The sequence below is a fragment of the Salvelinus namaycush genome, chromosome 12 (genome assembly GCF_016432855.1).
Source record: "Salvelinus namaycush isolate Seneca chromosome 12, SaNama_1.0, whole genome shotgun sequence".
NCBI classification, from domain to species: Eukaryota; Metazoa; Chordata; class Actinopteri; order Salmoniformes; family Salmonidae; genus Salvelinus; species Salvelinus namaycush.
This window is the reverse complement of record NC_052318.1, coordinates 13,597,241-13,618,620: the sequence shown is the minus strand read 5'-3', so window position 1 is coordinate 13,618,620 and position 21,380 is coordinate 13,597,241.

The window sequence follows — 21,380 nt, the reverse complement described above, 5'->3', positions numbered from 1 at the left end:
CATGTAAGGAGAGAGACATGCAGGGAGAGAGACATGCAGGGAGAGAGACATGCAGGGAGAGAGACATGTAGGGAGAGAGACATGCAGGAAAAGAGATATGTAGGGTGAGGAAACGTGTAGGAGAGAGACATGTAGGGAGAGAGACATGTAGGGAGAGAGACATGTAGGAGAGAGACATGCAGGAAAAGAGACATGTAGGGAGAGAGACATGTAGGGAGAGAGACATGTAGGGAGAGAGACATGTAGGGAGAGAGACATGTAGGGAGAGAGACATGTAGGGAGAGAGACATGTAGGGAGAGAGACATGTAGGAAAAGAGACATGTAGGAAAAGAGACATGTAGGGAGAGAGACATGTAAGGAGAGAGATATGTAAGTAGAGAGACATGCAGGGAGAGAGACATGCAGGGAGAGAGACATGCAGGGAGAGAGACATGTAGGAAAAGAGACATGTAGGAAAAGAGACATGTAGGAAAAGAGACATGTAGGGAGAGAGACATGTAAGGAGAGAGACATGTAGGGAGAGAGACATGTAGGGAGAGAAACATGTAGGGAGAGAGACATGTAGGAGAGAGACATGTAGGGAGAGAGACATGTAGGGAGAGAGACATGTAGGGAGAGAGACATGTAGGGAGAGAGACATGTAGGGAGAGAGACAATGTAGGGAGAGAGACATGCAGGGAGAGAGACATGTAAGGAGAGAGACATGCAGGAAAAGAGACATGTAGGGAGAGAAACATGTAGGGAGAGAGACATGTAGGGAGAGAGACATGTAGGGAGAGAGACATGTAGGGAGAGAGACATGTAGGGAGAGAGACATGTAGGGAGAGAGACATGTAGGGAGAGAGACATGTAGGGAGAGAGACATGTAGGGAGAGAGACGTGTAGGAAAAGAGACATCTAGGGAGAGAGACATGTAGGGAGAGAGAGATATGTAGAGAGAGAGATGTGTACTGTAGGGAGAGAGACATGTAGGGAGAGAAACATGTAGGGAGAGAGACATGTAGGGAGAGAGACATGTAGGGAGAGAGACATGTAGGGAGAGAGACATGTAGGAAAAGAGACATGTAGGGAGAGAGACATGTAGGGAGAGAAACATGTAGGAAAAGAGACATGTAGGGAGAGAGACATGTAAGGAGAGAGATATGTAAGTAGAGAGACATGCAGGGAGAGAGACATGCAGGGAGAGAGACATGTAGGAAAAGAGACATGTAGGAAAAGAGACATGTAGGAAAAGAGACATGTAGGAAAAGAGACATGTAGGGAGAGAGACATGTAAGGAGAGAGACATGCAGGGAGAGAGACATGCAGGGAGAGAGACATGTAGGGAGAGAGACATGCAGGAAAAGAGATATGTAGGGTGAGAAACGTGTAGGGAGAGAGACATGTAGGGAGAGAGACATGTAGGGAGAGAGACATGTAGGGAGAGAGACATGTAGGGAGAGAGACATGTAGGGAGAGAAACATGTAGGGAGAGAGACATGTAGGGAGAGAGACATGTAGGGAGAGAGACATGTAGGGAGAGAGACATGTAGGGAGAGAGACATGTAGGGAGAGAGACATGTAGGGAGAGAGACATGTAGGGAGAGAGACATGCAGGAAAAGAGACATGTAGGGAGAGAAACATGTAGGGAGAGAGACATGTAGGGAGAGAGACATGTAGGGAGAGAGACATGTAGGGAGAGAGACATGTAGGGAGAGAGACGTGTAGGAAAAGAGACATCTAGGGAGAGAGACATGTAGGGAGAGAGAGATATGTAGAGAGAGAGATGTGTACTGTAGGGAGAGAGACATGTAGGGAGAGAGACATGTAGGGAGAGAGACATGTAGGGAGAGAGACATGTAGGGAGAGAGACATGTAGGGAGAGAGACATGTAGGGAGAGAGACATGTAGGGAGAGAGACATGCAGGGAGAGAGACATGTAAGGAGAGAGACATGCAGGAAAAGAGACATGTAGGGAGAGAAACATGTAGGGAGAGAGACATGTAGGGAGAGAGACATGTAGGGAGAGAGACATGTAGGGAGAGAGACATGTAGGGAGAGAGACGTGTAGGAAAAGAGACATCTAGGGAGAGAGACATGTAGGGAGAGAGAGATATGTAGAGAGAGAGATGTGTACTGTAGGGAGAGAGACATGTAGGGAGAGAAACATGTAGGGAGAGAGACATGTAGGGAGAGAGACATGTAGGGAGAGAGACATGTAGGAAAAGAGACATGTAGGGAGAGAGACATGTAGGGAGAGAAACATGTAGGAAAAGAGACATGTAGGAAAAGAGACATGTAGGAAAAGAGACATGTAGGAAAAGAGACATGTAGGGAGAGAGACATGTAGGGAGAGAGACATGTAGGGAGAGAGACATGTAGGGAGAGAGACATGCAGGAAAAGAGACATGTAGGAAAAGAGACATGTAGGGAGAGAGACATGTAGGGAGAGAGACATGTAGGGAGAGAGACATGTAGGGAGAGAGACATGCAGGAAAAGAGACATGTAGGGAGAGAGACATGTAGGGAGAGAGACATGTAGGGAGAGAAACATGTAGGGAGAGAGACATGTAGGGAGAGAGACATGTAGGAAAAGAGACATGTAGGGAGAGAGACATGTAGGGAGAGAAACATGTAGGGAGAGAGACATGTAGGGAGAGAGACATGTAGGGAGAGAGACATGTAGGGAGAGAGACATGTAGGGAGAGAGACATGCAGGGAGAGAGACATGTAGGGAGAGAGACATGTAGGGAGAGAGACATGTAGGGAGAGAAACATGTAGGGAGAGAGACATGTAGGGAGAGAGACATGCAGGGAGAGAGACATGCAGGAAAAGAGACATGTAGGGAGAGAAACATGTCGGGAGAGAGACATGCAGGAAAAGAGACATGTAGGGAGAGAGACATGCAGGAAAAGAGACATGTAGGGAGAGAGACATGTAGGAAAAGAGACATGTAGGAAAAGAGACATGTAGGGAGAGAGACATGTAAGGAGAGAGATATGTAAGTAGAGAGACATGCAGGGAGAGAGACATGCAGGGAGAGAGACATGTAGGAAAAGAGACATGTAGGAAAAGAGACATGTAGGAAAAGAGACATGTAGGAAAAGAGACATGTAGGAAAAGAGACATGTAGGGAGAGAGACATGTAAGGAGAGAGACATGCAGGGAGAGAGACATGCAGGGAGAGAGACATGCAGGGAGAGAGACATGCAGGGAGAGAGACATGTAGGGAGAGAGACATGTAGGGAGAGAGACATGCAGGAAAAGAGACATGTAGGGAGAGAAACATGTAGGGAGAGAGACATGTAGGGAGAGAGACATGTAGGAAAAGAGACATGTAGGAAAAGAGACATGTAGGGAGAGAGACATGTAAGGAGAGAGACATGCAGGGAGAGAGACATGCAGGGAGAGAGACATGTAGGGAGAGAGACATGTAGGGAGAGAGACATGCAGGAAAAGAGACATGTAGGGAGAGAAACATGTAGGGAGAGAGACATGTAGGGAGAGAGACATGCAGGGAGAGAGACATGCAGGGAGAGAGACATGCAGGGAGAGAGACATGTAGGGAGAGAGACATGTAGGGAGAGAGACATGTAGGGAGAGAAACATGTAGGGAGAGAGACATGTAGGGAGAGAGACATGTAAGGAGAGAGATATGTAAGGAGAGAGACATGCAGGGAGAGAGACATGCAGGGAGAGAGACATGCAGGGAGAGAGACATGCAGGGAGAGAGACATGTAGGGAGAGAGACATGCAGGAAAAGAGACATGTAGGGAGAGAGACATGTAGGAAAAGAGACATGTAGGAAAAGAGACATGTAGGGAGAGAGACATGTAAGGAGAGAGATATGTAAGTAGAGAGACATGCAGGGAGAGAGACATGCAGGGAGAGAGACATGTAGGAAAAGAGACATGTAGGAAAAGAGACATGTAGGAAAAGAGACATGTAGGAAAAGAGACATGTAGGGAGAGAGACATGTAAGGAGAGAGACATGCAGGGAGAGAGACATGCAGGGAGAGAGACATGCAGGGAGAGAGACATGTAGGGAGAGAGACATGCAGGAAAAGAGATATGTAGGGTGAGAAACGTGTAGGGAGAGAGACATGTAGGGAGAGAGACATGTAGGGAGAGAGACATGTAGGGAGAGAGACATGCAGGAAAAGAGACATGTAGGGAGAGAGACATGTAGGGAGAGAGACATGTAGGGAGAGAGACATGTAGGGAGAGAGACATGTAGGGAGAGAGACATGTAGGGAGAGAGACATGTAGGGAGAGAGACATGTAGGGAGAGAGACATGCAGGAAAAGAGACATGTAGGGAGAGAGACATGTAGGGAGAGAGACATGTAGGGAGAGAGACATGTAGGGAGAGAGACATGTAGGGAGAGAGACGTGTAGGAAAAGAGACATCTAGGGAGAGAGACATGTAGGGAGAGAGAGATATGTAGAGAGAGAGATGTGTACTGTAGGGAGAGAGACATGTAGGAAAAGAGACATGTAGGAAAAGAGACATGTAGGGAGAGAGACATGTAGGGAGAGAGACATGTAGGGAGAGAGACATGTAGGGAGAGAGACATGCAGGAAAAGAGACATGTAGGAAAAGAGACATGTAGGGAGAGAGACATGTAGGGAGAGAGACATGTAGAGAGAGAGACATGTAGGGAGAGAGACATGTAGGGAGAGAGACATGCAGGAAAAGAGGCATGTAGGGAGAGAGACATGTAGGGAGAGAAACATGTAGGGAGAGAGACATGTAGGGAGAGAGACATGTAGGGAGAGAGACATGTAGGGAGAGAGACATGCAGGGAGAGAGACATGTAGGGAGAGAGACATGTAGGGAGAGAGACATGTAGGGAGAGAGACATGTAGGGAGAGAAACATGTAGGGAGAGAGATGTAGGGAGAGAAACTTGTCGGGAGAGAGACATGCAGGAAAAGAGACATGTAGGGAGAGAAACATGTCGGGAGAGAGACATGCAGGAAAAGAGACATGTAGGGAGAGAGACATGCAGGAAAAGAGACATGTAGGGAGAGAGACATGTAGGAAAAGAGACATGTAGGAAAAGAGACATGTAGGGAGAGAGACATGTAAGGAGAGAGATATGTAAGTAGAGAGACATGCAGGGAGAGAGACATGCAGGGAGAGAGACATGTAGGAAAAGAGACATGTAGGAAAAGAGACATGTAGGAAAAGAGACATGTAGGAAAAGAGACATGTAGGGAGAGAGACATGTAAGGAGAGAGACATGCAGGGAGAGAGACATGCAGGGAGAGAGACATGTAGGGAGAGAGACATGTAGGGAGAGAGACATGCAGGAAAAGAGACATGTAGGGAGAGAAACATGTAGGGAGAGAGACATGTAGGGAGAGAGACATGTAGGAAAAGAGACATGTAGGAAAAGAGACATGTAGGGAGAGAGACATGTAAGGAGAGAGACATGCAGGGAGAGAGACATGCAGGGAGAGAGACATGTAGGGAGAGAGACATGTAGGGAGAGAGACATGCAGGAAAAGAGACATGTAGGGAGAGAAACATGTAGGGAGAGAGACATGTAGGGAGATAGACATGCAGGGAGAGAGACATGCAGGGAGAGAGACATGCAGGGAGAGAGACATGCAGGGAGAGAGACATGTAGGGAGAGAGACATGCAGGGAGAGAGACATGTAGGGAGAGAAACATGTAGGGAGAGAGACATGTAGGGAGAGAGACATGTAAGGAGAGAGATATGTAAGGAGAGAGACATGCAGGGAGAGAGACATGCAGGGAGAGAGACATGCAGGGAGAGAGACATGTAGGGAGAGAGACATGTAGGGAGAGAGACATGCAGGAAAAGAGACATGTAGGGAGAGAGACATGTAGGGAGAGAGACATGCAGGAAAAGAGACATGTAGGGAGAGAAACATGTAGGGAGAGAGACATGCAGGAAAAGAGACATGTAGGGAGAGAGACATGCAGGAAAAGAGACATGTAGGGAGAGAGACATGTAGGGACAGAGACATGTAGGGAGAGAGACATGTAGGAAAAGAGACATGTAGGAAAAGAGACATGTAGGAAAAGAGACATGTAGGAAAAGAGACATGTAGGGAGAGAGACATGTAAGGAGAGAGACATGCAGGGAGAGAGACATGCAGGGAGAGAGACATGCAGGGAGAGAGACATGTAGGGAGAGAGACATGTAGGGAGAGAGACATGCAGGAAAAGAGACATGTAGGGAGAGAAACATGTAGGGAGAGAGACATGTAGGGAGAGAGACATGTAGGAAAAGAGACATGTAGGAAAAGAGACATGTAGGGAGAGAGACATGTAAGGAGAGAGACATGCAGGGAGAGAGACATGCAGGGAGAGAGACATGTAGGGAGAGAGACATGTAGGGAGAGAGACATGCAGGAAAAGAGACATGTAGGGAGAGAAACATGTAGGGAGAGAGACATGTAGGGAGAGAGACATGCAGGGAGAGAGACATGCAGGGAGAGAGACATGCAGGGAGAGAGACATGTAGGGAGAGAGACATGTAGGGAGAGAGACATGCAGGGAGAGAGACATGTAGGGAGAGAAACATGTAGGGAGAGAGACATGTAGGGAGAGAGACATGTAAGGAGAGAGATATGTAAGGAGAGAGACATGCAGGGAGAGAGACATGCAGGGAGAGAGACATGCAGGGAGAGAGACATGTAGGGAGAGAGACATGTAGGGAGAGAGACATGCAGGAAAAGAGACATGTAGGGAGAGAGACATGTAGGGAGAGAGACATGCAGGAAAAGAGACATGTAGGGAGAGAAACATGTAGGGAGAGAGACATGCAGGAAAAGAGACATGTAGGGAGAGAGACATGCAGGAAAAGAGACATGTAGGGAGAGAGACATGTAGGGACAGAGACATGTAGGGAGAGAGACATGTAGGAAAAGAGACATGTAGGAAAAGAGACATGTAGGAAAAGAGACATGTAGGAAAAGAGACATGTAGGGAGAGAGACATGTAAGGAGAGAGACATGCAGGGAGAGAGACATGCAGGGAGAGAGACATGCAGGGAGAGAGACATGTAGGGAGAGAGACATGTAGGGAGAGAGACATGCAGGAAAAGAGACATGTAGGGAGAGAAACATGTAGGGAGAGAGACATGTAGGGAGAGAGACATGTAGGAAAAGAGACATGTAGGAAAAGAGACATGTAGGGAGAGAGACATGTAAGGAGAGAGACATGCAGGGAGAGAGACATGCAGGGAGAGAGACATGTAGGGAGAGAGACATGTAGGGAGAGAGACATGCAGGAAAAGAGACATGTAGGGAGAGAAACATGTAGGGAGAGAGACATGTAGGGAGAGAGACATGCAGGGAGAGAGACATGCAGGGAGAGAGACATGCAGGGAGAGAGACATGTAGGGAGAGAGACATGTAGGGAGAGAGACATGCAGGGAGAGAGACATGTAGGGAGAGAAACATGTAGGGAGAGAGACATGTAGGGAGAGAGACATGTAAGGAGAGAGATATGTAAGGAGAGAGACATGCAGGGAGAGAGACATGCAGGGAGAGAGACATGCAGGGAGAGAGACATGTAGGGAGAGAGACATGTAGGGAGAGAGACATGCAGGAAAAGAGACATGTAGGGAGAGAGACATGTAGGGAGAGAGACATGCAGGAAAAGAGACATGTAGGGAGAGAAACATGTAGGGAGAGAGACATGCAGGAAAAGAGACATGTAGGGAGAGAGACATGCAGGAAAAGAGACATGTAGGGAGAGAGACATGTAGGGACAGAGACATGTAGGGAGAGAGACATGTAGGAAAAGAGACATGTAGGAAAAGAGACATGTAGGGAGAGAGACATGTAAGGAGAGAGATATGTAGGGAGAGAGACATGCAGGGAGAGAGAGATGTAGGAAAAGAGACATGTAGGAAAAGAGACATGTAGGAAAAGAGACATGTAGGAAAAGAGACATGTAGGGAGAGAGACATGTAAGGAGAGAGACATGCAGGGAAAGAGACATGCAGGGAGAGAGACATGCAGGGAGAGAGACATGCAGGAAAAGAGACATGTAGGGAGAGAAACATGTAGGGAGAGAGACATGCAGGAAAAGAGACATGTAGGGAGAGAGACATGCAGGAAAAGAGACATGTAGGGAGAGAGACATGTAGGGACAGAGACATGTAGGGAGAGAGACATGTAGGAAAAGAGACATGTAGGAAAAGAGACATGTAGGGAGAGAGACATGTAAGGAGAGAGATATGTAGGGAGAGAGACATGCAGGGAGAGAGACATGTAGGAAAAGAGACATGTAGGAAAAGAGACATGTAGGAAAAGAGACATGTAGGGAGAGAGACATGTAAGGAGAGAGACATGCAGGGAAAGAGACATGCAGGGAGAGAGACATGCAGGGAGAGAGACATGCAGGGAGAGAGACATGCAGGGAGAGAGACATGTAGGGAGAGAGACATGTAGGGAGAGAGACATGCAGGGAGAGAGACATGTAGGGAGATAAACATGTAGGGAGAGAGACATGTAGGGAGAGAGACATGAAAGGAGAGAGACATGCAGGGAGAGAGACATGCAGGGAGAGAGACATGCAGGGAGAGAGACATGCAGGGAGAGAGACATGTAGGGAGAGAGACATGTAGGGAGAGAGACATGCAGGAAAAGAGACATGTAGGGAGAGAAACATGTAGGGAGAGAGACATGTAGGGAGAGAGACATGTAGGGAGAGAGACATGCAGGGAGAGAGACATGTAGGGAGAGAGACATGCAGGAAAAGAGACATGTAGGGAGAGAAACATGTAGGGAGAGAGACATGTAGGGAGAGAGACATGCAGGGAGAGAGACATGTAGGGAGAGAAACATGTAGGGAGAGAGACATGTAGGGAGAGAGACATGTAGGGAGAGAGATATGTAAGGAGCGAGACATGCAGGGAGAGAGACATGCAGGGAGAGAGACATGCAGGGAGAGAGACATGCAGGGAGAGAGACATGCAGGGAGAGAGACATGTAGGGAGAGAGACATGTAGGGAGAGAGACATGCAGGAAAAGAGACATGTAGGGAGAGAAACATGTAGGGAGAGAGACATGTAGGGAGAGAGACATGCAGGAAAAGAGACATGTAGGGAGAGAAACATGTAGGGAGAGAGACATGTAGGGAGAGAGACATGTAGGGAGAGAGACATGTAGGGAGAGAGACATGTAGGGAGAGAGATATGTAAGGAGAGAGATATGTAGGGAGAGAGACATGTAAGGAGAGAGATATGTAAGGAGAGAGATATGTAAGGAGAGAGATATGTAGGGAGAGAGAGATATGTAGGGAGAGAGAGATATGTAGAGAGAGAGATATGTAGGGAGAGAGATGTGTACTGTAGGGAGAGAGACATGTAGAGAGAGAGATATGCAGGGATTGAGATATGTAGGGAGAGAGACATGTAAGGAGAGAGATATGTAGGGAGAGAGATATGTAAGGAGAGAGATATGTAGGGAGAGAGAGATATGTAGGGAGAGAGATATGTAGGGAGAGAGATATGTAGGGAGAGAGATGTGTACTGTAGGGAGAGAGACATGTAGAGAGAGAGATATGCAGGGATTGAGATATGTAGGGAGAGAGACATGTAAGGAGAGAGATATGTAGGGAGAGAGATATGTAAGGAGAGAGATATGTAGGGAGAGAGAGATATGTAGGGAGAGAGATATGTAGGGAGAGAGATATGTAGGGAGAGAGATATGTAGGGAGAGAGATATGTAGGGAGAGAGATATGTAGGGAGAGAGATATGTAGGGAGAGAGATATGTAAGGAGAGAGATATGTAAGGAGAGAGATATGTAAGGAGAGAGATATGTAAGGAGAGAGAGATATGTAAGGAGAGAGACATGCAGGGAGAGAGACATGTTAGGGAGAGAGATATGCAGGGAGAGAGACATGTAAGGGAGAGAGACATGCAGGGAGAGAGACATGCAGGGAGAGAGACATGCAGGGAGAGAGACATGCAGGGAGAGAGACATGCGGGGAGAGAGACATGTACTGTAGGGAGAGAGACATGTACTGTAGGGAGAGAGACATGTACTGTAGGGAGAGAGACATGTACTGTAGGGAGAGAGACATGTACTGTAGGGAGAGAGACATGTACTGTAGGGAGAGAGACATGTACTGTAGGGAGTGAGACATGTACTGTAGGGAGAGAGACATGTACTGTAGGGAGAGAGACATGTAAGGGAGAGATACATGCAGGGAGAGAGACATGCAGGGAGAGAGACATGTAGGGAGAGAGACATGTACTGTAGGGAGAGAGACATGTAGGGAGAGAGACATGTAGGGAGAGAGACATGTAGGGAGAGAGACATGCAGGGAGAGAGACATGCAGGGAGAGAGACATGCAGGGAGAGAGACATGTAGGGAGAGAAACATGTACTGTAGGGAGAGAGACATGTAGGGAGAGAGACATGTAGGGAGAGAGACATGCAGGGAGAGAGACATGCAGGGAGAGAGACATGCAGGGAGAGAGACATGCAGGGAGAGAGACATGTAGGGAGAGAGACATGTAGGGAGAGAAACATGCAGGGAGAGAGACATGCAGGGAGAGAGACATGCAGGGAGAGAGACATGTAGGGAGAGAGACATGTACTGTAGGGAGAGAGACATGTAGGGAGAGAGACATGTAGGGAGAGAGACATGCAGGGAGAGAGACATGTAGGGAGAGAGACATGCAGGGAGAGAGACATGCAGGGAGAGAGACATGCAGGGAGAGAGACATGCAGGGAGAGAGACATGCAGGGAGAGAGACATGCAGGGAGAGAGACATGTAAGGGAGAGAGACATGTAAGGGAGAGATGGAAGGGGATTGAGAGGGAGGGAGTGAGACAGAGGGGAGAGAGGGATATATATATGATGTGTGTACAGGTCAACAGAAAATAAATAACCAATACAATGTGAATGTTTAAAACTTCTCTAGGGTAGGGGGCAGCATTTTCACGTTTGGATGAAAAACATGCCCAAATTCAACTGCCAGTTACTCATCCCCAGGAGATAAGATATGCATAGTATTAGTAGATTTGGATAGAAAACACTCTGAAGTTTCTAAAACTGTTTGAATCATGTCTGTGGGTATAACAGAACTTATTTAGCAAGTGAAACCCCGAGGACAAACCATTCAGATATTTTTTGTTGTTGTTGAGGTCACCGTCTTTTCAATTAGTTTTTATTGGGACACCAGATTTCTAAGCAACTTGCTTGCAGTTCCTACGGCTTCCACTGGATGTCAACAGTCTTGAGAAATAGGTTGAGGTTATTCCTTTGTGTAATGAAGAAATACGGCCATCTTGAAGTCGAGGCACTCCTGGTGTCCTAGACATGCGTTTCAATCAAACAGAAGGCATGCTACATATTGTTTTAATCCTGTATTGAACACAAATCATCCCGTCTTCAATCTTATCAATTATAAACGTAAAAAAATACCTAAAGTTGTATTACATAAGTAGTTTGACATTTTTTGGCAAAGTTTAAAGGTAACCTTTGATATATTTTGTCGTTATGTTTGAGCAAGTTGGAACCGGTGTTTTTCTGGATCAAACGCGCCAAATAAATTGACATTTTGGATATATATCGACGGAATTAATCGAACAAAAGGACCATTTGTGATGTTTATGGGACATATTGGAGTGCCAACAACAGAAGCTCGTCAAAGGTAAGGCATTAATTATATTTTTATTCTGCGTTTTGTGTCACTCCTGCAGGGTTGAAATGTTTTCTCTCTTTTGTTTCCAATGGTGCTATGCTCAGATAATAGCATCGTATGCTTTCGCTGAAAAGCCTATTTGAATTCTGACATGTTGGCTGGATTCACAACCAGTGTAGCTTTAATTTGATATCTTTCATATGTGATTTAATGAAAGTTTGATTTTATAGTAATTTTCATAGTCATTCATTTTAATGTGGCGCTATGCATTTTCTCAGGCTTTTTGCCAAGTGATACAGTAGCGTCTTGCCTAAACTCATATTTTTGGATATAAATATGAACTTTACCGAACATAAAATACATGTATTGTGTAACATGAAGTCCTATGAGTGTCATCTGATAAAGATTAGCAAAGGTTAGTGATTTAATTTTATCTCTTTCTGCTTTTTGTTAATGCTCTCTTTAGCTGGAAACATGGATGTCTTTTTCTGTGACTTGGCTCATACCTTACATAATCGTTTGGTGTGCTTTCGTCGTAAAACCTTTTTGAAATCGGACACTTTGGCTGGATTTACAACAAGTGTAGCTTTAAAATGGTGTAAAATACTTGTATGTTTGAGGAATTAAAATTATGGGATTTCTGTTGTTTTGAATATGGCGCCCTGCAGTATCACTGGCTGTTGATGAGGTGGGACGCTAACGTCCCACCTACCCTAGAGAGGTTTTAAGCAAAAAGCTTAACATTGTCCCATCCTTATACAGCATCTTATAAGCCTTTCTAGACGACACTACATCTACATGCTCATGTAAAGTACTGTACATTTTAGTGAATCCCATTTGAATGTAATCCGCCTTGTTAGATGGAGATCCTATCTACATGTGAGTGGTTCAACACGTCCATTTAGAGATGTAGAGATCCTATTTTCACCTGTAGAAAATATACCCAGAGTGTACAAAACATTAGGAACACCTTCCTAATATTGAGTTGCACCCCCTTTTGCCCTCAGAACTGCCTCAATTCGTCAGAGCATAGACTCTATAAAGTGTTGAAAGCGTTCCACAAGGATGCTGGCTCATGTTGACTCCAATGCTGATGTCCTTTGGGTGGTGGACCATTCTTGATACACACAGGAAACAGTTGAGTGTCAAAACCTAGAAGCGTTGCATTTCTTGACACACTCAAACCGGTCCGCCTGAGAGGGCTGAACAAATAGTTTTGTTGACTACGTCCATCCTAGCTCGCTCATTAATGTCTTCATCGAAATTACAGATTGCCTCTTATCCGCTTGTCATCCCCTTATGCCATAGTTTGTACATCTGAATTGTCAGTAGAAACCACATTTGTTTCAGCAAGTCAGCCATATCAGCTATGTTTTTTTTAAAGGCAGTAAATGAGGCTGAATGAACTGTTTTGCTGCCAGACAAGACTCCACTGATAGCCAGGTGTAGCAGTGATAAGGTGCTGGGACTGCTTTTGGGACTCTGCTGTTGGGACAGCTTTATGTTGGCCCTAACAGTTTTTGGCCACCGTTTGTCACCGTTATAGTGTAAGTAGGCTTTTCTGACATGCATCCCACCTTCTTTTTTTTGCCCCACCAAGATTTACATGCACGCTTGATAAAGATGAGCTGTATAAAAAAAAAAAGACTGTATAAAATAAATAATACTAATACTGAGCTATTTTGTATGCTCAAACATTTTTACAAATGATATTGTTTTATACTAATACAATTCCTCACACAGAACCCAAACCGGCTGCGCGCGTGCATAAATGTATTTTGTCCCCCCACACCAAACGCGATCATGACACACAGGTTAAAATATTTTTTTAAACTCTGAACCAATTATATTAATTTGGGGACTGGTCGAAAAGCATTTAACATTTATGGCAATTTAGCTAGCTAGCTTGCACTTGCTAGCTAATTTGTCCTCTTTAGCTAGCTTGCTGTTGCTAGCTAATTTGTCCTGGGATATAAACATGGAGTTGTTATTTTACCTGAAATGCACAAGGTCCTCTACTCCGCCAATTAATCCACACATTCCACACATAAAACGGTCAACTTGTAACGTTCGTTGTTTGAAGGAGACCAAGGCGCAGTGTAATTTGTGGTCATCATATTTATTTAAATGAGAACCAGCAACAAAATAACAAAGTGAAACCAAACCGAACGTACCGTTCCGTAGACTACAAGAGCTGTACAAAAACAAGATCCCATAACATAGGTGGGAAAAAAGGCTACCTAAGTATGATTCCCAATCAGAGACAACGATAGACAGCTGCCTCTGATTGGGAACCACACTCGGCCAAACACAAAGAAATACAAAACATAGAATGCCCACCCCACATCACACCCTGACCTCACCAAATAGAGAAATAAAACGGCTCTCTAAGGTCAGGGCGTGACACAACCAAATCGTTTCTAGTCATCTCTCCTCCTTCCAGGCTTTTTCTTCTCTTGACTTTATATCGCGATTGGCAACTTTCATAAATTAGGTGCATTCCCGCCATTGACTTCGTTCGTCTTTCAGTCACCCACGTGGGTATAACCAATGAGGAGATGGCACGTGGAGGCGCACTGGAGGCCTGATGCGTGGACCGGTACAGGTGGCACCGGGCTGATGACACGCACCTCAGGGCGAGTGTGGGGAGGAGGCACAGGACGTACTGGACTGTGCAGGCGCACTGGAGACCTGATGCGTGGGACCGGTACAGGTGGCACCGGGCTGATGACACGCACCTCAGGGCGAGTGCGGGGAAGAGGAACAGGACGGACCTGACTGGGGACACGCAGTTGAGGGAGAGTGCGAGGAGCAGGAAAAGGACACACCTGACTGGGAAAGCGCACTTGAGGGAGAGTGTGAGGAGTTGGCACAGGACGCACTAGGTTGTGAAGGTATACTGGAGACCTGGTGTGTATAGCCGGCATCAATTGTTCCGGAACTTTAACACACGTTTCAGGACGAGTACGGGGAGCTGACTCAGGTGGCACCAAACTGACAACACGTTCCTTTATTCCAAATCCCTGCGTCCTCCACCCATTCAACAACTCCCCCATTTCTCTCTCCTCCGAATTCTCCTTCTTCTCCCAGACTGGCTCTGGTTCACTCCTCGGCTCCGCCGACTGCTCCATGTGCCCCCCCAAAAAAAAATCTTTGGGTTTCTGTGGCCTTCCTCCCCGACGTCGTTGCTGTCCTCTCATGCTCCAAGGCGACTCCCGCCAAGGAAGGCGATCCTGTCCTGCCAGGATTTCCTTCCAAGTCCAGGACCCCTTCCCATCCAGGATCTCTTCCCAAGTCCAGGATACTTCCTCCTCCTGGGCACGCTGCTTGGTCCTTTGTTGGTGGGATCTTCTGTCACGATCGTCGTATGAGTGAGACCAAGGCGCAGCATGGTATGCGTACATTCTCTTTTAATGAATGAACACTTAACAAAAACAACAAAGATGTCATGCAATAAAATGCAAATTAATTACTTAAAAATCATACAATGTGATTTTCTGGATTTTTGTTTTAGATTCCATCTCTCACAGTTGAAGTGTACCTATGATAAAAAATTACAGACCTCTACATGCTTTGTAAGTAGGAAAACCTGCAAAATCGGCAGTGTATCAAATACTTGTTCTCCCCACTGTATATGTGACTATGTGTGTGTGTATATGTGTGTGTGTGTGTATATATATATACCCCCCCCCCAAATAAACAATATATACCTAAAAAGAATATGGGGGATTTGAAATGGAGACAATTACATTGATGGAAGCAACAATCTATCCACAATATTAAAGCTGATCCACCCCCTAGATATGATGCTGTGTGTCACATGTTGTGTCCATGCCAGTTCCCTCTCTGTGTGTGCAGCAGCACGAAGCGCGGCCAGACCCATTTGATTAATTCATAAAATCATCAAAAAGCATTGCTCCTCATTCACTAGAAATATAATAATATAATGGCGGGCGCATTAACCTCTCTGGGATAGCGGGACGCTTGCGTCCCAACTGGCCAATAGCCAGGGGAAATGTAGAGCGCCAAATTCAAAAAAATTATATAAAATCAAACTTTCATTAAATCACACATATAAGATACCAAATTAAAGCTACACTCGTTGTGAATCCAGCCAACTTGTCAGATTTCAAAAAGGCTTTTCGGCGAAAGCATAAGATGCTATTATCTGATGATAGCAGAATGTCAACAAAGAGAGTGTAGCCTATTTCAACCATGCCGGCGCTACTCAAAACGCAGATATAAAATATAAAACATGCATTACTTTTGACGAGATTCTTTTGTTGGCACTCCAATATGTTCCATAAACATCACAAATGGTCCTTTTGTTCGATTAATTCCGTCCATATATATCCAAATTGTCCATTTATTTGGCGCTGTTGTACCAGAAAAAAACAGCTTCCAATAAGCGCAAAGTCACTACAAAATATCTAAAAAATTACCTCTAAACTTTGCCAAAACATTTCAAAGTACTTTTGTAATACAACTTAAGGTATTTGTAAACGTTAATAATCGATCAAATTGAAGACGGGTCAATCTGTTTTCAATACAAGAGATCAACAAACTAACGCTACTTTTCTAGTCTTGCTCAACTCTCAAACAGTACACAAGACCTTACTCTACTTCCTGATTGCCTTCTTCTTCATTGCACAAATGAATAACCTCAACCTATTTCCCAAGACTGGTGACATCCAGTGGAAGCAGTAGGAACTGAGAATAGAGTGATTAGAAATCTGGCCTGCCCATAAAAACTCATTGAACAGACAGTGACTTAAAATAAAAATGGTTAGTCCTCAGGGTTTTGCCTGCTACATAAGTTCTGTTATACTTACAGATATGATTCAAACAGTTTTAGAAACTTCAGAGTGTTTTCTATCCAAATCTATATGCATATCTTATATTCTGGGGATGAGTAGAACGAAGTTGAAATTGGGCACGCTATTTTTCCCTAAGTGAAAACTCTGCCCCCTATCCTAGAGAAGTTAAGTGATGCTAGGTTTTCTGTTATTTTCGTGATTTCTGAGTTTGATACAAAGTATTGAAAGATTCTGGGCCTCTCAGGCCTAGGTCCTATAGTCACGGTTCGCCACTGGTTGCCTACCCTCACCACCTGGGGCTGGCCGGTCAGGAAGTCCAGGATCCAGTTGCAGAGGGAGGGGTTCAGTCCCAGGGTCCATAGCTTGGTGATAAGCTTGGAGGAGACTGAGCTGTAGTCTATGAACAGCATTCTCACGTAGTTATTATCCCTCTTGTCCAGGTGGGAGAGGGCAGTGTGATGTTCAATTGAGATTGCATAATCTGTGGATCTGTTGTGGGCAGTATGCGAATTGGAGTGGGTCTAGGGTGTCTGGGATGATGGCGACAGGGAGGCTCAGTGGCAGCTGCCGGTGACCTGACAAACAGAAAGTGTGACAGGACTGGTGACGAGGCTGTCACTACTGATGACAGACTTGCAGGTCCTTTCTGTCAGACACCATCTGGGAGGGGGGAGTATTCACAGAGAGAGGGAGCATACGGAGGGAGAGCGCGAGGGAGAGAGGGACAGGTAATAGGCGTGCACTGATTTTCAGTGTCGTCACATCATGAAGCAGTGGGTAAGTGATTCACTAACGTCTTTTGGAAGTAGACACATACATACAGGCAGCTTACACACACACACACACGCACACACACATAGCTATTTGAGCTTTTTATGAGCATTGTGAGGATGTTTTCTTAGTTGGCCTCATAGCTTGTTAGCTCCCATTTTGAAACGCATAAATCAATGTGTTGTAACATGGCCCTGAGACTCTTTGGCTGTTCAGGTGACTCAGTGTTGACATTGTGTTTGCGGCACAAGGCTCCATGAAAGGTTTGCTTTATAGTGAGGATATTCCTTCAGACTGGTATAGGATCTTCTTTTGGCTACAACAAAGCTTTTGTTGTTCTCTTTTGTGCTAGGCTGTTTGTGTTGTGACGCTCAAAAAGAAAGTGGTCTTTTAAAAAAGATAAAGTGAAAGAAACTTGTATATTTTGTATTTTCAAGGGTAGCCTCAGTTATTTGTAATCGCAGGTTTAGGATGAATACATTTGTGGTTGGAGACATGGAAGTAAGAGATACTTGAGTGGTCTGTTATCTATTTGGTTGCTCATTACAAACCGGCCTGATCAAAAACAGCTGTGTGTGTGTGCGTATCAGATCTTTCGAATTAGCAAGCTACCATTTTTGACATTTGTTGAAATAAGTTGAACTTTAAAGTTAATAAAGGAGAGGTTTTTGCATTCTGCTCTGAGAGCATTTCCCCTCTCCTCTCTTCCCTTCTTCTCCTTCTCTCCTCCCCCTTTCCATGTGTTTTGTATGGAGGGCACATCCCTGGGAGACCCAACTCTCGCAATAGCTTTTATTAGCAGTGGAGTAATGAAAAATGCATCTCTCCCAGGCGACATCCGGCGCTGGAACAACACTACAGCCCCCGCTACGCACATCATTTTGGGCCGTGCTCTCCTCCCCCGCAAGTGTTCTTCAAAAAGGAGGGTACGAGCTGCAAGCAGCAACAACAAGCGCAGATTAAAACGGGGCCCGTGAGGACCCAATCTCACTTTGAAGAACTCCCTTTCATTTGGATCCAGGAGGGGTCAATTTGGTTTCACATTATGCTGTATGCTATCACTAGTCCTAAAACAATAGGACTTGTTATAAAAGACTGTGGTCTTGATGCATAGAGATGCACACCTTTAACACTAGAAGCTCAGAGGCAGTCATTTTGACTTGCATATGAATTTAAAAGTGAAATATATCTGCAATTTTTTAAGTCATGGACCCCATCCGTCATTGACCTTTCCTAAATAAGTTAATTTAACACAAGTGTATTATTAGAATTTCGATATCACAAACAGAATTTGTGCCCATAAGCAGTTTTTCCCCAGAGAGCCAAAAAGTGACTTTTTCAAATCCTCCTAAAGAGTCACATGCAGGTAAGACATTTTGATTTCTATATAGTATCAAAAAGAGCAGATTCTGATGTTCCCAAAACATTTGCCAAATAACAAAAAAAATGTAAGAGATTAACTATTATTTCAAAATATCACTTTTTCAAAGAATAACCGTGGTTCCTTTACGCTCCATACATGAGAACTAGGCAGCAGGTCACCTACAGTAGCATAAACTAATCCAAGTGCTATTGTGTTCTTTGAAACACTTTTTGTTTTGGTATTTTAATGTTACCCAAGACCTTCATAAACACAACCAAATTATCATTTTTCTTGATAGCATATATGTAATGTATTTATTAGACTGTCAGAATGTTGCAGTCAAAATGGCTGCTCATTAGCATTAGTTTGAATTATGACCCCCACCTAATTTGGTGTATAATATAACAATATATTTGCTTTTGTTTTGGTTTTCCTTTTCACTCTAATTTAGAATGACATTAATAAAGCGGATTTCAAACAAAATACACCAAGTCAACAGCATTGACTTGGGAACATCTGCTGAGGTACACTACTGTTCAAAAGTTTGGGGCCACTTAGACATTTCATTGTCTTTTAAAGAAAAGCATTGAAGGGAGTAGTACACAGCGTTGTACGAGATCTTCATTTTCTTGCATGGAATAGCCTTAATTTCTCAGAATAAGAATAGACTGACGAGTTTCAGAAGAAAGGTCTTTGTTACTAGCCATGTTGAGCCTGTAATCAAATCCACAAATGCTGATGATACAGATATTCAACTAGTCTAAAGAAGGCCAGTTTTATTGCTTCTTTATTCAGGACAACAGTTTTCAGCTGTGCTAACAATGCAAAATAGTTTTCTAATGCTCAATTAGCCTTTTAAAATTATAAACTTGTATTAGTTAACACAACATGCCATTGGAACACAGGAGTGATGGTTGCTGATAATGGGCTTCTGTACACCTATGTAGATATTCCATTAAAAAAATCTGCCTATTCCAGCTACAATAGTCATTTACAACATTAATAATGTCTACACTGTATTTCGGATCAATTTGATGTTATTTTAATGGACAAAATGAGCTTTTCTTTCAAAAACAAGGAAATGTCTAAGTGACCCCAAACTTTTGAACAGTAGTGTACATGTCGCTCAACAGTTTAATCCAATACTTTATTTTCAGAACATTACCAACTAAGTAATTAAATATCATTTGTACAACAGGTAGTGTACAGCATTGTAGTGTCAATTCATTCTCAAGCCAATTCCCTGTGTATCTCAAATCAGGATGGACTGAATAGGTTAATTGACAGCCCTATAATATAATATCACAATGACGACATTGGGCTGCTCATCGTTCTCACAAAGCGTATGAGGATTTGTCCATGAATACTTGCATTACTGATAGGCCTGCTTGTGATGCAGAAGGCAGCTGTCTAAGGAATAATGAGGACATTTGTAATACCATGGTATATCTATACCTATGTTCCTGCAGGTCCATTTTCATAGTCAAAGCTTTATGAATGAAATGAAAAGGAGCCTTTTCCTCTCACGGCGGCCATTTTGTTATCATTAGCATTTCCCCTCAGCGGTGGCTAGCAAACATAGCTAACCGATACCCAGGGTCCTTCTTAGCTTGACGGTAAAGACTACAGTTGGCTGTTTGGGAAACACAAGTGAAATTGATCAAAGGACTGGGGTTTGGTTGCGGATTGAAAGGCGACATTGTTGCTAATTAAGCAAATGCAGCACCATGAGAGAGATGGACAGAGTGAGAGAGAGGATGTGGGCTGCTGTCAGTAATTTTTATGATGAGAGAAAGCCACACGGAAGATCAACCCAGCGGTGGGGCGCTGCTGTTTTCATCAGTGCCCCTCGCTAATAAGACCCAGTGGTGTGTTTTTGTTTGTCTCTGTGTTTCATAGAAACAGCGAGACAAAGGGAGTGAGTCTGTAGAGAGAAATAGGTGTTTGTGGCATCCTAATAGTCTCACTCTGGTTCATCACATATCAGGTCCCACTACCCACTACCCTGGTGAGCTACTTAGGGGATAACTGAGCTCCATGTACTGAAGTGAATGACACATTATAAACAGTTTAAACATCCAGCCTGAGCTTTCGACACAGTCTAAATAAAATCTCTCCACAGTATGACTTGTGGTCATAATATTATTGTTGGCTGCTGTGCAGTAATAGCAAACCATTATCTGGGCAATTTCGGCAATACTATTGTCGAATAGTATTCATAATACACCAGTGTTCATAATGTGATTATCGTCTGGGCTGTGCTATATTTTGCAGATTGATTGCTAGAAAGAGCTTTTCTGCAGACTTTGCTGAAAGGGGTTAGCAATTGCCAGTTACAACAATATGTTTGATCATACATTGCCATGATGAATAATTAATTCCCAGATACACCTCCTCCTGTGCAGATCGTTGCCCAGAGGTATGGGGAGAAAAAAACGTGCGCATACATTACAAGTGTTCTTCAAACACTTTGCTGAGGAGGCAGGCCAGACCGATTCCTCCCCACTCTCTCCCTGTCTCACAACACACACACATTATATCTAGTACACACACACACACACCCCCCCCCCCTCCCCAAAAAATCACCTCTAAGCCTGTTTGATGCTGTTGCCATAAATAATTGACACACAAGTTGCTTCCTGGGACCTCATCAGAGGAACTTTCCTGTAATTACAACAAGCAGCCTTCCTTTTGTTCCCCGGCTGTTAGCGGAGGCTGAATAAGCAAGGACCTTTATACTGCTTTACACAGTTGTCATGTCATTGTGGGGACAGAGTGGAGCAGACACCTACAGATGTATGTCTG